Below are 18,603 nucleotides of genomic sequence, written 5' to 3'. Positions count from 1 at the left end.
GAGTAACAGAGACATAAATAAAGAAAGAGACAGACAGAGAAAGAGAGAGTGACAGAGTGACAGAGACAAAACAAAAGATAGACAGAAAGAGAGAAGGGAGACAGGGAGGACAGACATAAGAACTCACACCAGATACAGCAGCAAAGTGCAGCTATAGCATACCTTTAGAGACGCTGCAGATCATATTTTAAGCACAGGTAGCTGTCGAGGACAATATTCCCGCTAAGCACGTGTAGGTGTGTGAAAGTGTGTGTGAGTGCTGTAGTCAAGTGTCTCACAATCTTGACACTGGACTCATTGTTTCTTGATAGTGTAACACGCTTTGGGAGGACATACCATTTTGCTGTGGAGAGAAGGGGAGGCAGGGTTGTTGTAGTGGTACATTCCTTGGCTTAGCGACCTCCTGTCTCCAGGGTAATCATACTGAAATAAGAGAAATAACCAGGATGTTCTAAGATCACTGTGATTTTGGGCTAGCAACAGAAAGACAAATCTTCTCCAATTAACACATCTACCATCGATTGGTCTTTTTCCCAGAAAAGTATCGTCAGACATAACAAACATACCCTGACATCACACACATCGCGCGCATACACACACACCCTCTCCCCTCTCTCACCTTGGGTGAGCTCAGTGATCTCCTCAGTCCGTACACAGAGGGGTCAGCGTAGATCACATCCTCCTGTAGCCTGCTTGGTCCTCTGTCAAACCGGGCCGAGGGCGAGTGGACGGGCGAGGCAAAGCTATGAGGGCCGGGTGAGTAGGGACCACCCGAGGATGAGGAGGGGGACCTGGGGACGGACCTAGACCTGGGCTGAATGGAGAGACGCCTCATGGAGGTCTGTGCTGCATCCATCTGGCTGTAATAGGCAGGGCCGGGTGGGGGGCTGTATGGGTCTCGAGGGGGCGGGAGTCCGTAGAGGGGAGGTCCGTCCCGTAGTGAGCATCTCTTCTCCTCGTTGGTCCAGCGAGGGGGGCCCAGGCGGTCGTAGCCCACGGCTGACACAGAGCAGATGCTGTCGGGGCGTACGCCCGGCGGGTAGAGGGGGTACTCCTCCACGTAGCCAGGACCGCCCCCCACGCTATCGTAGACGCTGTAGTAGTCAGCTGGCACACCCCGGTTCACTGTGTAGTAACGGGAGGTACTGGGGGAGGAGAGAGAGAGACAGAGAGATGGTTGAAGGGAAGACATGTAGTTGTAGACACACAAAACAAAAAAAACAATCTTACTCATCCTCTCTCCTCTCTCTCTATCTCTCTCTCTCCTCTCTCTCCCATCCCCGCCTCTCTATCTCTCTCTCTCCTCTGTCCTCTCTCTCTCCTCTCTCTATCTCTCTCTCTCTTATCCCCTCCTCTCTCTCTATCTCTCTCCTCTCTCTCTAGCTCTCTCTCCCATCCCCTCCTCTCTCTCTATCTCTCTCTCTATCTCTCCTGCTCTCTCTTTCTTTTTCTCTCCTCTCTCTCTCTTCCACCCGCTCCTCTCCCTCTATCTCTCCTGCTCTCTCTCTAGCTCTCTCTCCTCTCTCTCCCATCCCCTCCTCTCCCTCTATCTCTCTCCTCTCTCTCTAGCTCTCTCTCCCATCCCCTCCTCTCTCTCTATCTCTCTCTCTATCTCTCCTGCTCTCTCTTTCTTTTTCTCTCCTCTCTCTCTCTTCCACCCGCTCCTCTCCCTCTATCTCTCCTGCTCTCTCTCTAGCTCTCTCTCCTCTCTCTCCCATCCCCTCCTCTCCCTCTATCTCTCTCCCCTCTCTCTCTCTCCTCTCTCTCCCATCCCCTCCTCTCCCTCTCTCTCTCTCTCTCTCTCTCTCTCTCTCTCTCTCTCTCTCTCTCTCTCTCTCTCTCCTCTCTCTCTCTCTCTCTCTCTCTCTCTCTCTCTCTCTCTCTCTCTCTCTCTCTCTCTCTCTCTCTCTCTCTCTCTCTCTCTCTCTCTCTCTCTCTCTCTCTCTCTCTCTCTCTCTCTCTCTCTCTCTCTCTCTCTCTCTCTCTCTCTCTCTCTCTCTCTCTCTCTCTCTCTCTCTCTCTCTCTCTCTCTCTCTCCCACCTGTTCATGTCCTCCTGTACAGCCACGACTCTGCGCTGGTTGACCCACTGCTGTAGATAGGTCATGGAGCTCTTCCTCTGGGCCTGTCTCTCAGGGTTCGTCCGTGGCACGAAGCCCCGTCTCAGGACCACATTCTCCGGCTGCTCCCTCATCTCCTCCCCTCTCTCATCCCTCCCTCTGGAGGTCCCTGGGTGGCCGCCCGTTATCCTGGTGGGGTCCGTTTCCATGGTGAGGGGGCCCGTTTGGGGGACCGTAGGGGCCCCACCCGTTGGGCTGGTGATGGGGGATGGGGTGCAGGTCCTGGCCCTCCTCTCTCCCCCCTCTCCCCTCTCTCTACCCCCATCCTCCCCTCCTGCTCTGAGGGGCTGGTGGAGGGAAGGGCCATTTCCATGGCGGTCAACCCCGTTGACCTTGTGATGGGCGGGTTTTCGTGGTCCACGCTCTGTGTCTTGGAGGTCTGTCGTCTGGCCGTTGTCCTTGATGTATGTGTGTGTCTGGGTGTGTGGTTCAGGTCCTTTGGTTACCAAGGTGTTACCATGGAGTTCCGCTGTGGGTGTGGTGGCCTCTGAGTTGGTGGTCCTGTGGGGAAGGGAGAGAGTTAGTGTGTGTGTGTTTGTGTGTGTGTGTGTGTATTTGAACTTGTATTTGTATTCATTATGCATCCCCATTGGCAGATGCCAAGGCAGCAGCTACTCTTCCTGGGGTCCAGCAAAAATTAAGTCAGTAATATACATTATAATATATATATTTTTACATTAAAATACATTTTACAACAGATTTCACAATACATTAAGTGTGTGTGTGTGTGCGTGCGTGCTTGCTTACGTGTGTGTGTTTGCGTGCTTACGTGTTTGTGTGTGTGCGTGCGTGCTTGTGCGTGTGCGTGCTTACGTGTGTGTGTTTGTGTGCGTGCGTGCTTGCTTGTACAGTATGTGTGTATACCTCCATGAAGGCTGTATCTGGACAGCCTCGTTCATAGCGTCGACCCACTCCTCCTGTTCCTCAGCAGTCTCAGCGCTGAAGTAGTACGTGCGTGTTCCTGCGTGTTCAGCCTGCATACAGAACACAATGTGGCCCTTAATCTCACCTTCCTCCTCCTCCTCTTCCTCGTACCAAACCTGTAACAGACAGAGAGGAGACGTTAGCCAGAGCTTTCCTCATATGAAACATCATCAGTAGCAGCATCATCATCAAACACTGTGATGCAAAAAAACACACACAGGTCTCAAACACATGCATGTATTTTAATGTTGCATTGAATGATTGTCAATGACCAACAAACACAGCTTGACTAATACACAGCTTGACTAATACATAGCTTGACTAGTACACAGCTTGACTAGTAGAGTGGAGTAAGATGAAACAGCTGTGTTTACTTTGCAGCACAAAACGTTTAATTGACTGATGTATTGGTGAGTAGTCACAACATTCAAACCACAGTCAGTTTGGATTACTCAGAAAACAGCCAGGTTAGTGATGAGTATCCAGCCTTTAGATGGCACTGCAGCTTTAAAGGATAGTTATATCAATGAAGCCATTCAGAACTCAGTAAATGGTTGTATTCGAGAGGATCAAATATGTGATGCATTGTGGATAAATTGTGACTGACTGACTGACTGATCTACAAAAAATAATAAGTAGTTGTTTATGACGAAAGGTGATTTGTAGATCAGTCAATCGTGTCTTACCTGCAGTGCTGCTTGCAATGTCAAAGCCCAATAACATGCCCAATAACATGCAGTATAAAAACATTGTCTGGATCCACAGACTCTTGACAGTAAAACCAACCAGGTGAATCTAGCTTCTCACTCTTTAACAGTTAGTGACCAACACCATGCAGTGAACAGAGTAACCATGCAGTGAGCAGAGTAACCATGCAGTGAGCAGAGTAACCATGCAGTTGGGAGAATGAGAAGAGAAAGGGTGAATAAAGGGTGAATACTACCTACATGGAACAAGATCATCTGGGGAACTCTACAATGGAGGACAGCTATGCTCAGGGGGTCCTCGCAGGTTGGGGAAAGAGGAAGGAGAGGATAAATTGGTGAGGGTCAGAGGTTATAAAGGTGAATGTTCAGAGGTCAGAGCACATTGATTGGAGGGGTACCCAGAGGGTTAGGGTAGGAAAGGGGTAACGGTAAGGGTGAGGGTCCTAGAGAGAAAGGTAAGGGTCATAACCTAGACAGAGGTAAGTTAAGGGTCATATCCTAGACAGAGGTAAGTTAAGGGTCAAATCTTAGACAAAGGTAAGTTAAGGGTAATATTCTAGACAGAGGTAAGTTAAGGGTAATATATTAGACAGAGGTAAGTTAATGGTTATATCCTAGACAGAGGTAAGTTAAGGGTCATATCCTAGACAGAGGTAAGGGTAAGGATCATATCCTAGACAGAGGTAAGGGTAAGGATCCTATCCTAGACAGAGGTAAGTTAATGGTTATATCCTAGACAGAGGTAAGTGAAGGGTTATATCCTAGACAGAGGTAAGGGTAAGGATCATATCCTAGACAGAGGTAAGGGTAAGGATCCTATCCTAGACAGAGGTAAGGGTAAGGATCATATCCTAGACAGAGGTAAGTTAAGGGTCATATCCTAGACAGAGGTAAGGGTAAGGATCATATCCTAGACAGAGGTAAGTTAAGGGTCATATTCTAGACAGAGGTAAGGGTAAGGATCATATCCTAGACAGAGGTAAGTTAAGGGTCATATCCTAGACAGAGGTAAAGGTAAGGATCATATCCTAGACAGAGGTAAGTTAAGGGTCATATCCTAGACAGAGGTAAGGGTAAGGATCATATCCTAGACAGAGGTAAGTTAAGGGTCATATCCTAGACAGAGGTAAGGGTAATGATCATATCCTAGACAGAGGTAAGGGTAATGATCATATCCTAGACAGAGGTAGGGGTAAGGATCATATCCTAGACAGAGGTAAGGGTGCAGTGAGACTTATAAACTCAGCAAAATAAGAAACTTCCTCTCACTGTCAACTGCGTTTATTTTCAGCAAACTTAACATGTGTAAATATTTGTATGTACATAACAAGATTCAACAACTGAGACAAGTTCCACAGACATGTGACTAACAGAAATTGAATAATGTGTCCCTGAACAAAGGGGGGGTCAAAAGTAGCAGTCAGTATCAGGTGTGGCCACCAGCTGCATTAAGTACTGCAGTGCATCTCATCCTCATGGACTGCACCAGATTTGCCAGTTCTTGCTGTGAGATGTTACCCCACTCTCCCACCAAGGCACCTGCAAGTTCCCAGACATTTCTGGGGGGAATGGCCCTGGCCCTCACCCTCCGATCCAACAGGTCCCTGTTCGCTCTTCGCTGGCCATGGCAGAACACTGACATTCCTCTCTTGCAGGAAATCATGCACAGAATGAGCAGTATGGCTGGTGGCATTGTCATGCTGGAGGGTCATGTCAGGATGAGCCTGCAGGAAGGGTACCACATGAGGGAGGAGGATGTCTTCCCTGTAACGCACAGTGTTGAGATTGCCTGCAATGACAACAAGCTCAGTCCGATGATGCTGTGACACACCGCCCCAGACCATGACGGACCCTCCAAATCAATCCCCCTCCAGAGTACAGGCCTCGGTGTAACGCTCATTCCTTCGACGATAAACGCGAATCCGACCATCACCCCTGGTGAGACAAAACCGCTACTTGTCAGTGAAGAGCATTTCTGCCAGTCCTGTCTGGTCCAGCGACGGTGGGTTTGTGCCCATAGGCGACGTTGTTGCCGGTGATGTCTGGTGAGGACCTGCCTTATAACAGGCTTACAAGCCCTCAGTCCAGCCTCTCTCAGCCTATTGCGGACAGTCTGACCACTGATGGAGGGATTGTGCGTTCCTGGTGTAACTTGGGCAGTTGTTGTTGCCATCCTGTACCTGTCCCGTAGGTGTGATGTTCGGATGTACCGATCCTGTGCAGGTGTTGTTACACGTGGTCTGCCACTGTGAGGACGATCAGCTGTCCATCCTGTCTCCCTGTAGCGCTGTCTTAGGCGTCTCACATTACGGACATTGCAATTTATTGCCCTGGCCACATCTGCAGTCCTCATGCCTCCTTGCAGCATGCCTAAGGCACATTCACGCAGATGAGCAGGGACCCTGGGCATCTTTCTTTTGGTGTTTTTCAGAGTCAGTAGAAAGGCCTCTTTAGTGTCTTAAGTTTTCATAACTGTGACCTTAATTGTCTACCATCTGTAAGCTGTTAGTGTCTTAACGACCGTTCCACAGGTACATGTTCATTAATTGTTTATGGTTCATTGAACAAGCATGGGAAACAGTGTTTAAACCCTTTACAATGAAGATCTGTGAAGTTATTTGGATTTTTTACAAATTATCTTTAAAAGAAAGGGTCCTGACAAAGGGACGTTTCTTTTTTGCTGAGTTTATGTCTCATATTTCTGTGAAACTCAAGGATCCACAAATACCCTGCAACCACTGGTATCCTGAAAGAAAAACGGGTTAATAAGGAGAAAATACATCCATTAGCCTTCTCTTGTCTTCCCTGGTGCCATTGTGATTGGTAAAATAGCTCACACCTCGTTCTAATCTACACAACATCAACATGCAAAGGTAACGTCGGTGATATTTACTGAAATGTCTCTCATCTGCCACATGAGGGCAGTAGAACCATATCAGTTTCAGAGATACGTGTAGAAGGAGAACTATAATAGTAATTATTATATATTATTATATTGTGCATTATCTTGTTACATCACAAGTCAACAGAGATAAATAAGATAACTATGATCAGTTACTGAGCTAAAAGGGCACAGGTGCGCAGAAAAACAAATCTGATGTGCCCTAAAAGGTGCAAGAAAGTTGAGCAGTACAATGGTTTGTTTCTATGTACCTAGTTCAAAACATGTAATTTTGTAGGCATAGTACCTATTCTGTCAGTTACATATAGACCTTAGACACGTGCACACTGATCCTACATGACCACAGTCATCTTTGACACAGTACAGATAAGGCAATAATACACATAGGAACATACTAATAGATAAAGCACTATGTCAAAGGTCACGGTCCCTAACTACTATACGGAGACTAAAACCATCCATTTGTCACTAGGTGTTTAACCGCAACGCAAAGCCCCCAACGAGAGCAAGCCAAGGCAACAAGGAATAACCCTAATCAGGAAGGCATGAGAGGAACCCCATCCTCTCCCTTGCCTTTTCTTGCCTCAACTCACACCTGACAAACTCCTCAACTAGAAACCCCTGAAGTATTTGGTATACATGTGAGGAATACTGCCTCTTACAGTAGTACATGGTACTGGCTGGCCGCTGTCATACGGAGACATAGGGAGGCAGGGAGTGCCTTGTCTCGTGTAGCCATACTTCAAAAAAATAAAATAATAATAATAATAGATTAATGGCGCCGGAGCAGATGGCTGCCGTTTTACAGCCCTCTAACCAATTGTACTATTATGTGTGTTTTTCCGCGTTATTTGTAATTTATTTTGTACATAATGTTTCTGCCATCGTCTCTTATAACCAAAAAGAGCTTCTGGATATCAGGACAGCGATTACTCACCTCATATTGGACGAAGATTTTTTCTTCAACGAGAGGGCCGCGAAAGATATCCTACAGACACCCGACAAGGCCCAAATCTCCGTCATTCGCATGAGGAAGAGATGGAGATATCGTGGACGTAGGTCGGGGTGCCTTGTAAGGATCCGACGGCGAGCGAGTAAACTGCCTCTCCCATCAATCCTATTAGCCAATCTTCAATCATTTGAGAATAAATGGGATGACCTAAGATTTCCAACGGGACATTAAAAACTGTAATATCTTATGTTTCACGAGTCGTGGCTGAACGACGACATGGACAACATACAGCTAGCGGGCTATACGCTACATCGGCAGGATAGAACGGCTGACTCCGGTAAGACAAGGGGTGGCGGTCTGTGTATATTTGTAAACAACAGCTGGTGCACAAAATCAAATACTAAGGATGTCTCGAGGTTTTGCTCGCCTGAGGTAGAGTATCTTATGATAAGCTGTAGATCACATTATTTACCAAGAGAGTTTTCATCTATATTTTTCATAGCTGTCTATTTACCACCACAAACCAATGCTGGCATTAAGATTGCACTGAATGAGCTGTATAAGGCCATAAATCAACAGGAAAACGCTAATCCAGAGGCAGCACTCCTAGTGGCCGGGGACTTTAATGCAGGGAAACTTAAATTCGTTCTACCTAATTTCTACCAGCATGTTAAATGTGCAACCAGAGGAAAAAAAACTCTAGACCACCTTTACTCCACACACAGAAACGCATACAAAGCTCTCCCTCGCCCTCCATTTGGCAAATCTGACCATAACTCTATCCTCCTGAATCCTGCTTATAAGCAAAAACTAAAGCAGGAAGCACCAGTGACTCGGTTAATAAAAAAGTGGTCAGATGACGCAGATGCTAAGCTACAGGACTGTTTTGCTAGCACAGACTGGAACATGTTCCGGGATTCTTCAGATAGCATTGAGGAGTACACCACATCAGTCACTGGCTTCATCAATAAGTGCATCGATGATGTCGTCCCCACAGTGACCGTACGTACATACCCCAACCAGAAGCCATGGATTACAGGAAACATCCGCCCTGATCTAAAGGGTAGAGCTGCCGCTTTCAAGGAGCTGGACTCTAACCCGGACGCTTATAAGAAATCCCGCTATGCCCTACGACGAACCGTCAAACAGGCAAAGAGTCAATACAGGACTAAGATTGAATCGTACTACACCGGCTCTGACGCTCGTCGGATGAGGCAGGGCTTGAAAACTATTACAGACTACAAAGGGAAGCACAGCCGCGAGCTGCCCAGTGACACAAGACTTCCAGACGAGCTAAAGCACTTCTATGCTCGCTTCGAGGCAAGCAACACTGAAGCATGCATGAGAGCACCAGCTGTTCTGGATGACTATGTGATCACGCTCTCCATAGCCGATGTGAGTAAGACTTTTAAGCAGGTCAACATTCACAAGGTCGCAGGGCCAGACGGATTACCAGGACGTGTACTCCGAGCATGTCCTGACCAACTGGCAAGTGTCTTCACTGACATTTTCAACATGTCCCTGACTGAGTCTGTAATACCAACATGTTTCAAGCCGACCACCATAGTCATTGTGCCCAAGGACACTAAGATAACCTGCCTAAATAACTACCTACCCGTAGCACTGACGTCTGTAGCCATGAAGTGCTTTGAAAGGCTGGTCATGGCTCACATCAACACCATTATCCCAGAAACCCTAGACCCACTCCAATTTGCATACCGCCCCAACAGATCCACAGATGATGCAATCTCTATTGCACTCCACACTGCCCTTTCCCACCTGGACAAGAGACACACCTACGTGAGAATGCTATTCATTGACTACTGCTCAGCATTCAACACCATAGTGCCCTCAAAGCTCATCATTAAGCTAAGGATCCTGGGACTAAACACCTCCCTCTGCAACTGGATCATGGACTTCCTGATGGGCCGCCCCCAGGTGTTAAGGGTAGGTAACAACACATCTACCACACTGATCCTCAACACAGGGGCCCCTCAGGGGTGCATGCTCAGTCCCCTCCTGTACTCCCTGTTCACCCATGACTGCATGGCCAGGCACGACTCCAACACCATCATTAAGTATGCAGACGACACAACAGTGGTAGGCCTGATCACAGACAATGATGAGACAGCCTATAGGGAGGAGGTCAGAGACCTGGCCGTGTGGTGCCAGGATAACAACCTCTTCCTCAACGTGACCAAGACAAAGGAGATGATTGTGGGCTACAGGAAAAAAAGAGCACTGAGCACGCCCCCATTCTCATCGACGGGGCTGTAGTGGATCAGGTTGAGAGCTTCAAGTTCCTTGGTGTCCACATCACCAACGAACTATCATGGTCCAAACACACCAAGACAGTCATGAAGAGGGCACGACAAAGCCTATTCCCCCTCAGGAGACTGAAAAGATTTGGCATGGGTACACAGATCCTCAAAAAATTCTACAGCTGCACCATCGAGAGCATCCTGACTGGTTGCATCACCGCCTGGTATGGCAACTGCTTGGCCTCCGACCGCAAGGCACTACAGAGGGTAGTGCGTACGGCCCAGTACATCACTGGGGCCAAGCTTCCTGCCATCCAGGACCTCTATACCAGGCGGTGTCAGAGGAAGGCCCTCAAAATTGTCAAAGACTCCAGCCACCCTAGTCATAGACTGTTCTCTCTGCTACCGCACGGCAAGCGGTACCGGAGTGCCAAGTCTAGGTCAAAAAGACTTCTCAACAGCTTCTACCCCCAAGCCATAAGACTCCTGAACAGCTAATCATGGCTACCCGGACTATTTGCACTGCCCCCCACCCCCACCCCATTTTTTTACGCTGCTGCTACTAATTATGAATGCATAGTCACTTTAACTCTACCCACATGTACATATTACTTCAACTACCTCAACTAGCCGGTGCCCCCGCACATTGACTCTGCACCGGTACCCCCCTGTATATATAGCCTCCCTACTGTTATTTTATTTTACTTCTGCTCTTTTTTTCTCAACACTTTTTTGTTGTTGTTTTATTTTAGTTTTTTTATTAAAAATAAATGCACTGTTGGTTAAGGGCTGTAAGTAAGCATTTCACTGTAATGTCTGCACCTGTTGTATTCGGCGCATGTGTCACGGTTCAGACAGACGACCAGAGGACCACAATTGCGTCACACCAGAAAGTTTATTAAAACTTAAGGGAAAAGGGAAGTAGGGAGTGAATGAAGGCTCCAGGGGTAACAGGGATCCCGTCCAATGTGCTGGGTCTGTGCCCCCCCCAGTGGCAGCGATGCGTCCTATGAAGCCGGTGGTGGGTGGTCCAGAAGTCCTGGGGGGGGGAGACACAGACACAACAGGGCGGAATGAAACAAGGCAGCAGTACAGTTCAAGGGACATCCAAAATACGTAGTAGCAAGGCAGAAGGCTGGTCAGAGTTACCGGGATAGAAGAGTAGTCAGGAGTCGTAATGGCAGAAGCAGGTCTGGATCTCCTGGGGCAGAAGAGTATCCAAAAATCAGGCAGGTCCGGGGTCACAAAACCAGGGTGAGCCAGAAGCGCGAGCAAACAGGTTCCGGGTGTGAGCTTTGCAGACGATCTGACACCGGAGAGCTGAAAGACAGGGCCTTAAATACTGGGAGAGGTAGTGGGTAATGCAGCGCAGCTGGCAGAGTAATTAGAGCAGAGCAGAGCAGGGACAGGTGGAGCTAGTTAGGCTGAGTAGAGAGAGTGGTGAGCAGAGTGGAAGAAAATTAAGGTGGTAACCCGGTGGAGTGAGAGGCCCATGACAGAACCCCCCCCCCAAGGGACGGCCCCAGAAGTCCCAAGAGCAACACCACGCCGGGCGGGAGGAGGGGAGCCGGAGGAGGGCTAGAACTCCTCCGAACGGTCCGAGTGAACGTCCTCATCCTCGGAGGAAGCCGGAGGGCCGTGGTCGGGAGATGGGACAGGTCCCGAGACAGGATCAGGCACAGGACAGGAAGCCGAGCGGGCAGGACGGTTAGGGACCCCTCTGGGGCGGCCCCTACGGATTGCAGGTTGATCAGGATGCCGTTGGTGGAAAGCGGTGATGAGAGTCCTATCCACAATCCGACTAGCTGGCACCCAGGTCCTTTCCTCAGGTCCATAGCCCTCCCAGTCAATGAGGTACTGGAGACCCCTACCCCTCCGTCTGGACCGAAGCAGGCGGCGGACGGTGTAAACCAGACCACCATCGACGAGCCGTGGAGGAGGAGGACAAGGCGCAGCAGGGACCAGCGGACTCTCATGGATGGGCTTAATCTTAGACACATGGAAAGTGGGGTGCACCCTCAGGGAATTAGGCAGTTGGAGCCGGACAGCAGTTGGGCTAATCACTCTTATGATAGGGAATGGGCCAATGAACCGAGGTGCCAGCTTCTGCGACTCCACCCTGAGTGGCAGGTTCTTCGATGACAACCACACCCTTTGACCAACATGGTAGGTGGGAGCAGGAATTCTCCGACGGTTGGCCCCGGTAGTGTAGCTGGCAACGGATCTGAGGAGTGTGGCTCGGGCTTGTGACCAGGTGCGGCGACATCGACGGGCAAAAGCAAGTGCAGATGGGCAAGTAACCTCCTCTTCCTGGCTGGCAAATAGAGGAGGCTGGTATCCATAAACACATTGGAAAGGGGACATACCGATGGCAGAGCAGGTCAGAGAATTGTGTGCGTACTCCACCCATGTCAATTGCTGCGACCAGGAGTGGGGGTTGCGTGAAGTCATGCATCGCAGTGCCTTCTCGAGCTCCTGATTAGCCCGCTCTGACTGCCCATTGGATTGGGGATGGAATCCGGAAGTCAGACTGACTGTGGCTCCCAGCAGGTGACAGAACTCCTTCCAAAAAGCGGAGGAGAATTGTGGACCACGGTCAGAAACTACATCCTTTGGCAGTCCGTGGATCCGGAAGACGTGTTCCAGGACCACCTGGGCGGTCTCCTTGGCGGTTGGGAGCTTGGGGAGGGGAATGAAGTGTGCCATCTTGCTGAAACGGTCAACGATGGTGAGAATGACGGTCATGCCACTTGAAGGGGGCAGCCCCGTGACAAAGTCAAGGGCGATGTGAGACCAGGGACGTCTGGGCACAGGCAGGGGCTGCAGCAATCCGGCTGGGGGCTGGCAGGACGACTTGTGTTGGTTGCAGATGGGGCAGGCTTGGACGAATTCCCGTACATCCTTCCTCAGAGAGGGCCACCAGAACCTCTGGGCGAGCAGGTTGTAAGTGCGGGTGGAGCCAGGGTGACAAGCTAGGCGGGAGTCATGTCCCCACTGAACGACCTGGGACCTCAGGTCTTCGGGGACAAAAAGGCGGTCAGCTGGGCAAGTGCTGGGACCTGGCTGGTTACGGAGAGCCTCCAGCACCTGTTCCTCAACAGCCCAGGTCAGAGCTGCAACGATGCAGGGACTTGGCAGAATCGACACAGGGTCCTTGGAGGGGGTGTCATCCTTCTGGAATTGACGGGAGAGGGCGTCTGGCTTGGTGTTGCGTGATCCAGGCCGGTATGACAGAGTGAAATTAAACCTGGTGAAGAACAGGGCCCAGCGGGACTGCCTGGAGTTCAACCGTTTGGCCGTGCGGATGTACTCCAAGTTCTTATGATCGGTCCAAACGAGAAATGGAATGGTGGACCCCTCCAGCCAGTGACGCCACTCCTCCAAGGCAAGCTTCACAGCCAGCAGCTCACGGTTCCCTATGTCGTAATTGCACTCAGAGGGGGACAACCGACGTGAGAAAAAGGCACAGGGATGGAGCTTCCTATCCTCCGCAGCCCACTGAGAAATCACAGCACCAACTCCCACATCCGAGGCGTCCACCTCCACAATGAATTGCCGGTCCACATCAGGCATCTGGAGGATGGGAGCGGAGGTGAACCTCACCTTGAGGGTACTGAAGGCTTTGTCGGCTGCTGGGGTCCAGGTGAAGGGTTGCTTGGTGCTGGTTAGAGCAGTGAGAGGGGCAGCAACGGTACTGTAGTTCCGGATAAACTTCCTATAGAAGTTAGCAAACCCCAGAAACTGTTGCAGCTTCTTTCTGTTCTCCGGAACTGGCCATGAAGTGACTGCTGATACTTTGGCAGGATCCATTTGGATACTTCCCTCTGCCACTATGTACCCCAGGAAGGCCACTGTCTTGACGTGAAACTCACATTTCTCTGCCTTGGCGTAGAGGGAATTCTCCAGAAGACGATGAAGGACTTGCTGGACATGGCGGGTGTGTTCAGACAGGTTTCTGGAGTAGATTAAGATGTCATCCAGGTAAACGAAGACAAACTTGTTTAACATGTCCCGCAGTACATCATTCACTAGAGCCTGGAACACAGCAGGAGCATTGGTGAGGCCAAAAGGCATAACCAGATACTCGTAGTGGCCTGTTGGTGTATTGAATGCGGTTTTCCATTCATCTCCCTCCCGGATCCGCACTAGGTGGTAAGCGTTTCTGAGATCCAACTTGGTAAAAACAGTGGCTCCCTGGAGCAACTCAAAAGCAGAGGTGAGCAGAGGCAGAGGGTAACGGTTTTTCACTGTGATGTCGTTGAGTCCCCTGTAGTCGATGCAGGGGCGAAGAGATCCGTCCTTCTTCCCCACAAAGAAGAAGCCAGCACCAGCAGGAGATGAAGATGAACGGATTAATCCTGCGGACAGAGAGCCATTGATGTAGTCCTCCATGGACTTTCTTTCAGGAGCAGACAACGAATAAAGACGACCCTTTGGAGGGGCTGTTCCAGGGAGGAGGTCGATGGCACAGTCGTACGGTCGGTGAGGGGGCAGAGATGTGGCTCTTGCTTTGTTAAACACCTCTCTGAGACCATGGTAGCATTCTGGGACATTGGAGAGGTCAGGAGCGGAGTTAGTAGGTACTGGCCGAGGGGGTAGTGCGGCAGCAAGCAGGCAGGTTCGGTGGCAGTCCTCTCCCCACTCCCTGATCACCCCGGTCACCCAGTCGAGCTGAGGGTTGTGCCGGCGGAGCCATGGGTAACCCAGGATGAGGGGTTGGCCTGGAGAGGGGAGCAGGTGAAACTGGATAGTTTCTTGATGATTTCCGGACAGACCCATCGAGACCGGGGCCGTGACATGAGTGACCGATCCGAGTAAGTGTCCGTCCAGTGCCCGGGCAGGAATAGGAGGTGTCAAACGGAGGTTCTCCAGTCCCAGTTGGCGTGCCAGCTTGATGTCCATTATGTTGGCTTCGGCGCCAGAATCCACCAGAGCAGCCAGGGTGTGAGTTGAGTCAGAGAGGCGGAGGTGAACTTGCAGCAGGGGTTTGCGGTCGGAGGACTGGATGGTCATTGAACTCAACCGGACTCCCCCTATGCCCGGTGAGCTTCGGCCCTTTAAAGGGCAGGTTACCACACGATGTCCATCACCTCCACAATAGAGGCAGAGGTTTGAGGTGAAGCGGCGCTGGCGCTCTGCAGGAGTGAGAGAGGCTCGCCCAATCTCCATAGGCTCAGACTGATCAAGCTGACCTGGGTGAGTGGCAGTAGATGACAGGAGCCCAGTCGGATCTCTCCGAATGCCGGTAGTAGGTGGACCTTGGCGCCCCCTCTCACGACGACGGGTCTGTATCCTTCTGTCGATCCTGACAGTCAGTGCGATGGCTTCATCAAGAGTGGAAGGCAGTTCATGGGAGACCAACTCGTCCTTGATATAGTCAGCCAAACTATGGAAGAACGCGTCCACCAACGATGGTGTGTTCCAAGAACTTCGTCTAGCCAGGGTTCGGAAGTCGATGGAATGGTCTGCGACTGTACGTCTGCCTTGTCGAATACTGAACAGTTCACGAGACGCCTCTGCGGTTGGTGAATCCAGGTCAAACACCTTCAGCATCTCCTCAGCAAACAGGTCGAAGGTTGCACATGCGGGGGTTTGACGTTCGAACTCTGCTGTTCCCCAGAGTCGAGCTCGGCCCGTCAGGTGAGTGATGGCATACCCAACTTTAGCCCCCTCCGTGGCGAAGGTCCTTGGCTGCAAGGAGAACTGAAGTCGGCAGCTAGTCAGGAATGGCCGGACCTGGGTTGAATCGCCGTTGAACCGCTCGGGGTTTCCAATCTTGGGTTCCGGAGCAGCGGCTGCAATGACCGGGGCAGGTAACTCGGGGGCAGGGCTGGTGGGCAGACTGGCTGGGGTAAGGTTGGTGAGGAGTTGAATGATCATGGCGAGTTGTTGTTGGTGCTGCTGGAACTGCTGCTCATGCTCATCGGTTTCCATGTCGGGGAAAGTGTGCGCTGAGTCCATAATGGTCAGATCGTACTGTCACGGTTCAGACAGACGACCAGAGGACCACAATTGCGTCACACCAGAAAGTTTATTAAAACTTAAGGGAAAAGGGAAGTAGGGAGTGAATGAAGGCTCCAGGGGTAACAGGGATCCCGTCCAATGTGCTGGGTCTGTGCCCCCCCCAGTGGCAGCGATGCGTCCTATGAAGCCGGTGGTGGGTGGTCCAGAAGTCCTGGGGGGGGGAGACACAGACACAACAGGGCGGAATGAAACAAGGCAGCAGTACAGTTCAAGGGACATCCAAAATACGTAGTAGCAAGGCAGAAGGCTGGTCAGAGTTACCGGGATAGAAGAGTAGTCAGGAGTCGTAATGGCAGAAGCAGGTCTGGATCTCCTGGGGCAGAAGAGTATCCAAAAATCAGGCAGGTCCGGGGTCACAAAACCAGGGTGAGCCAGAAGCGCGAGCAAACAGGTTCCGGGTGTGAGCTTTGCAGACGATCTGACACCGGAGAGCTGAAAGACAGGGCCTTAAATACTGGGAGAGGTAGTGGGTAATGCAGCGCAGCTGGCAGAGTAATTAGAGCAGAGCAGAGCAGGGACAGGTGGAGCTAGTTAGGCTGAGTAGAGAGAGTGGTGAGCAGAGTGGAAGAAAATTAAGGTGGTAACCCGGTGGAGTGAGAGGCCCATGACAGCATGTGGCCAATAACATTTTATTTTATTTTATTTTATTTGTTGTTGTCACACCTCATTTGGAGCTCTGGAGAATTTTGTATTAGCCGAAACTGCTACAATGTTCTGCTTCCAGCGACTACATTTTTTGGGGGATGTTACATTTCAAGAACCTTCCCCCCACATGCCCGTAGAAAGGGTGTTATGTTTCTCACTTTTTTCAGATCAGGTAGGACACATTTTACAGAGAGCTGTTGGGTATGCTAGTTTGTAACATTGCAGAAAATGGAAGAAAACCTGAAGGAAAAACTGAATTATGTTTTGCCAGAACTGTGCTCTATACACACAATCGAGTCGATGAAGGCATTCAAACGCCGCTCCGCCCAAGCAAGGCATTTGATTGTTTTGATGAGTTGTGAGGAGTCACTGATTTACACCAGGTTTCCTCCCCTTTTTAGCTACTTTCTGCCATTGACTTCACCAGGCTTTCTGATTAGGGAAGCCTGGTTCTCGATGAGGCTAGGGAGTGCCTAATTAGGTTCCATAGTAGGGAGTAACTAGTGTGAGAACACACACAGTGGTACACAGCATACATCATAATCAGTGGAAGATAAAGGAAACATAAAGCATTGATTTGCTCAATCATGCAAATGTTGACTTTAAGGTAATTAGCCCTCCGTAAACCTTCTGCCTCTGTCAACCTGCACGGTTCAGGGAGTGGGGAGAACGCGGTCAACAGCGCTCAACAATGGTCGAGAACGCTCAACAGCTATTTTCTGAACATGACAAGGAGATTCAGTTTGAGACAGAAGTATTGAGCAGTAGCAGCAGTGAACTAGGGTTTGACAGAGCTACAGCAGGTCTATAGAAACAGTATACCGTACAGTGTCTGGCAAACTACCTTCCATGTTGGCACCAAACACAACAACAATATTCTAATTTGCATTCTAACTAGAATGTAGCCTAACTGTCTTGGAACTCTTGGTGCCAGCATGGCGTACATTAATATTCTCAATCTCCAACCAAGTTGGCCAAGTTGTCTCTGAGGCCAGTGTGTGTCTGTGTTAACATCTTTTGCAGCCCTTTGTCCTTCTGTCAGCACATTAACAGTCTGCCTGCGAACAAAGCAACTCCACAACAGCCGGAAGGTCTGAGACTAGAGAGGGTTGAGACACACATCACAACAACACTATCATTAAAACAGCTATTAGAAACACAGCCCAGAGAACAACAACGCTATTCTAGTCCCAAGACTTTTATCAAAAGAAATAGTCTGAATGGTACACTGTCAAGGTCAAAACAACAACAGGAAGAAAACAGCAAGCTGGTCGCTCTAGAAAAAGACGTGAATTTCAAAGGAACGAACTGGCCAGTCTTTTCATTTGTCACATGGTGTCAACGGCCTCACCAAGACAAAAACAACCATAAGCGCAGGTGTGTGTGATCTCAAACTGTTGCTCAACTCACACACACCCCTGGTGCAGTGGTCAAACCGGTCCTGCACACGCTAACACAGGTGAGACAGGTGAGTGTGTGTGTTCACCAGGAGAAAAACACTCCTGCGTTGTTGTGACTCATTGACTGTGAGGGCCATGACATGGCAGCTCCTGCTAGCTAGCTAGGGGGTTTACTTAGATTAAAGTCAACAGGGCTCTACTTGGCAGTTGCTGGTTTGCATGATTTCTACAGTAAGCAGTTTGGTCTGGTAAGTGCAGCAAAATACCCTTCATTATAGAAACAGTGGCAGGTCAATTAAATAGTGTATTAGGCATGATAGTCAAAGTAATAAAATGTAATATTTGTACTAAAAAGGTCTAATGATATAAATCAGTATCCAGCTGTGAGTCATGCTTGGCAAAGAGCAGAGTCTCTCCCAGGCCTGGTGAATCACTGAGGCCAAGAACCTGGTGAATCATTGAGGCCAAGGACCTGGTGAATCACTGAGGCCAAGGACCTGGTGAATCACTGAGGCCAAGGACCTGGTGAATCACTGAGGCTAAGGACCTGGTGAATCACTGAGGCCAAGGACCTGGTGAATCACTGAGGCCAAGGATCTGGTGAATCACTGAGGCCAGGGACCTGGTGAATCACTGAGACCAAGGACCTGGTGAATCACTGAGTGTGTG

At 49.9% G+C, this 18,603-nt stretch overlaps 1 pseudogene across 1 annotated transcript in view; it reads right to left on the bottom strand.

Annotated features, from left to right (window-relative positions):
* Window positions 1–18,603, bottom strand: part of LOC311134059 (pleckstrin homology domain-containing family A member 6-like) — an 86,910-nt pseudogene that overhangs the window by 45,148 nt on the left and 23,159 nt on the right. The window contains exons 4-7 of the transcript XR_014615390.1: window positions 2,984–3,159; window positions 2,042–2,620; window positions 620–1,145; window positions 337–423 (exon numbers count right to left, since the gene is read on the bottom strand). The product of XR_014615390.1 is annotated as a pleckstrin homology domain-containing family A member 6-like (transcript). The remainder of the gene's footprint in view (window positions 1–336; window positions 424–619; window positions 1,146–2,041; window positions 2,621–2,983; window positions 3,160–18,603) is intronic.

The sequence above is a fragment of the Coregonus lavaretus genome (assembly GCF_964263955.1).
Source record: "Coregonus lavaretus genome assembly, chromosome: 8".
Classification (NCBI taxonomy): Eukaryota; Metazoa; Chordata; class Actinopteri; order Salmoniformes; family Salmonidae; genus Coregonus; species Coregonus lavaretus.
This window is presented reverse-complemented; position numbering and strand designations above follow the sequence as displayed.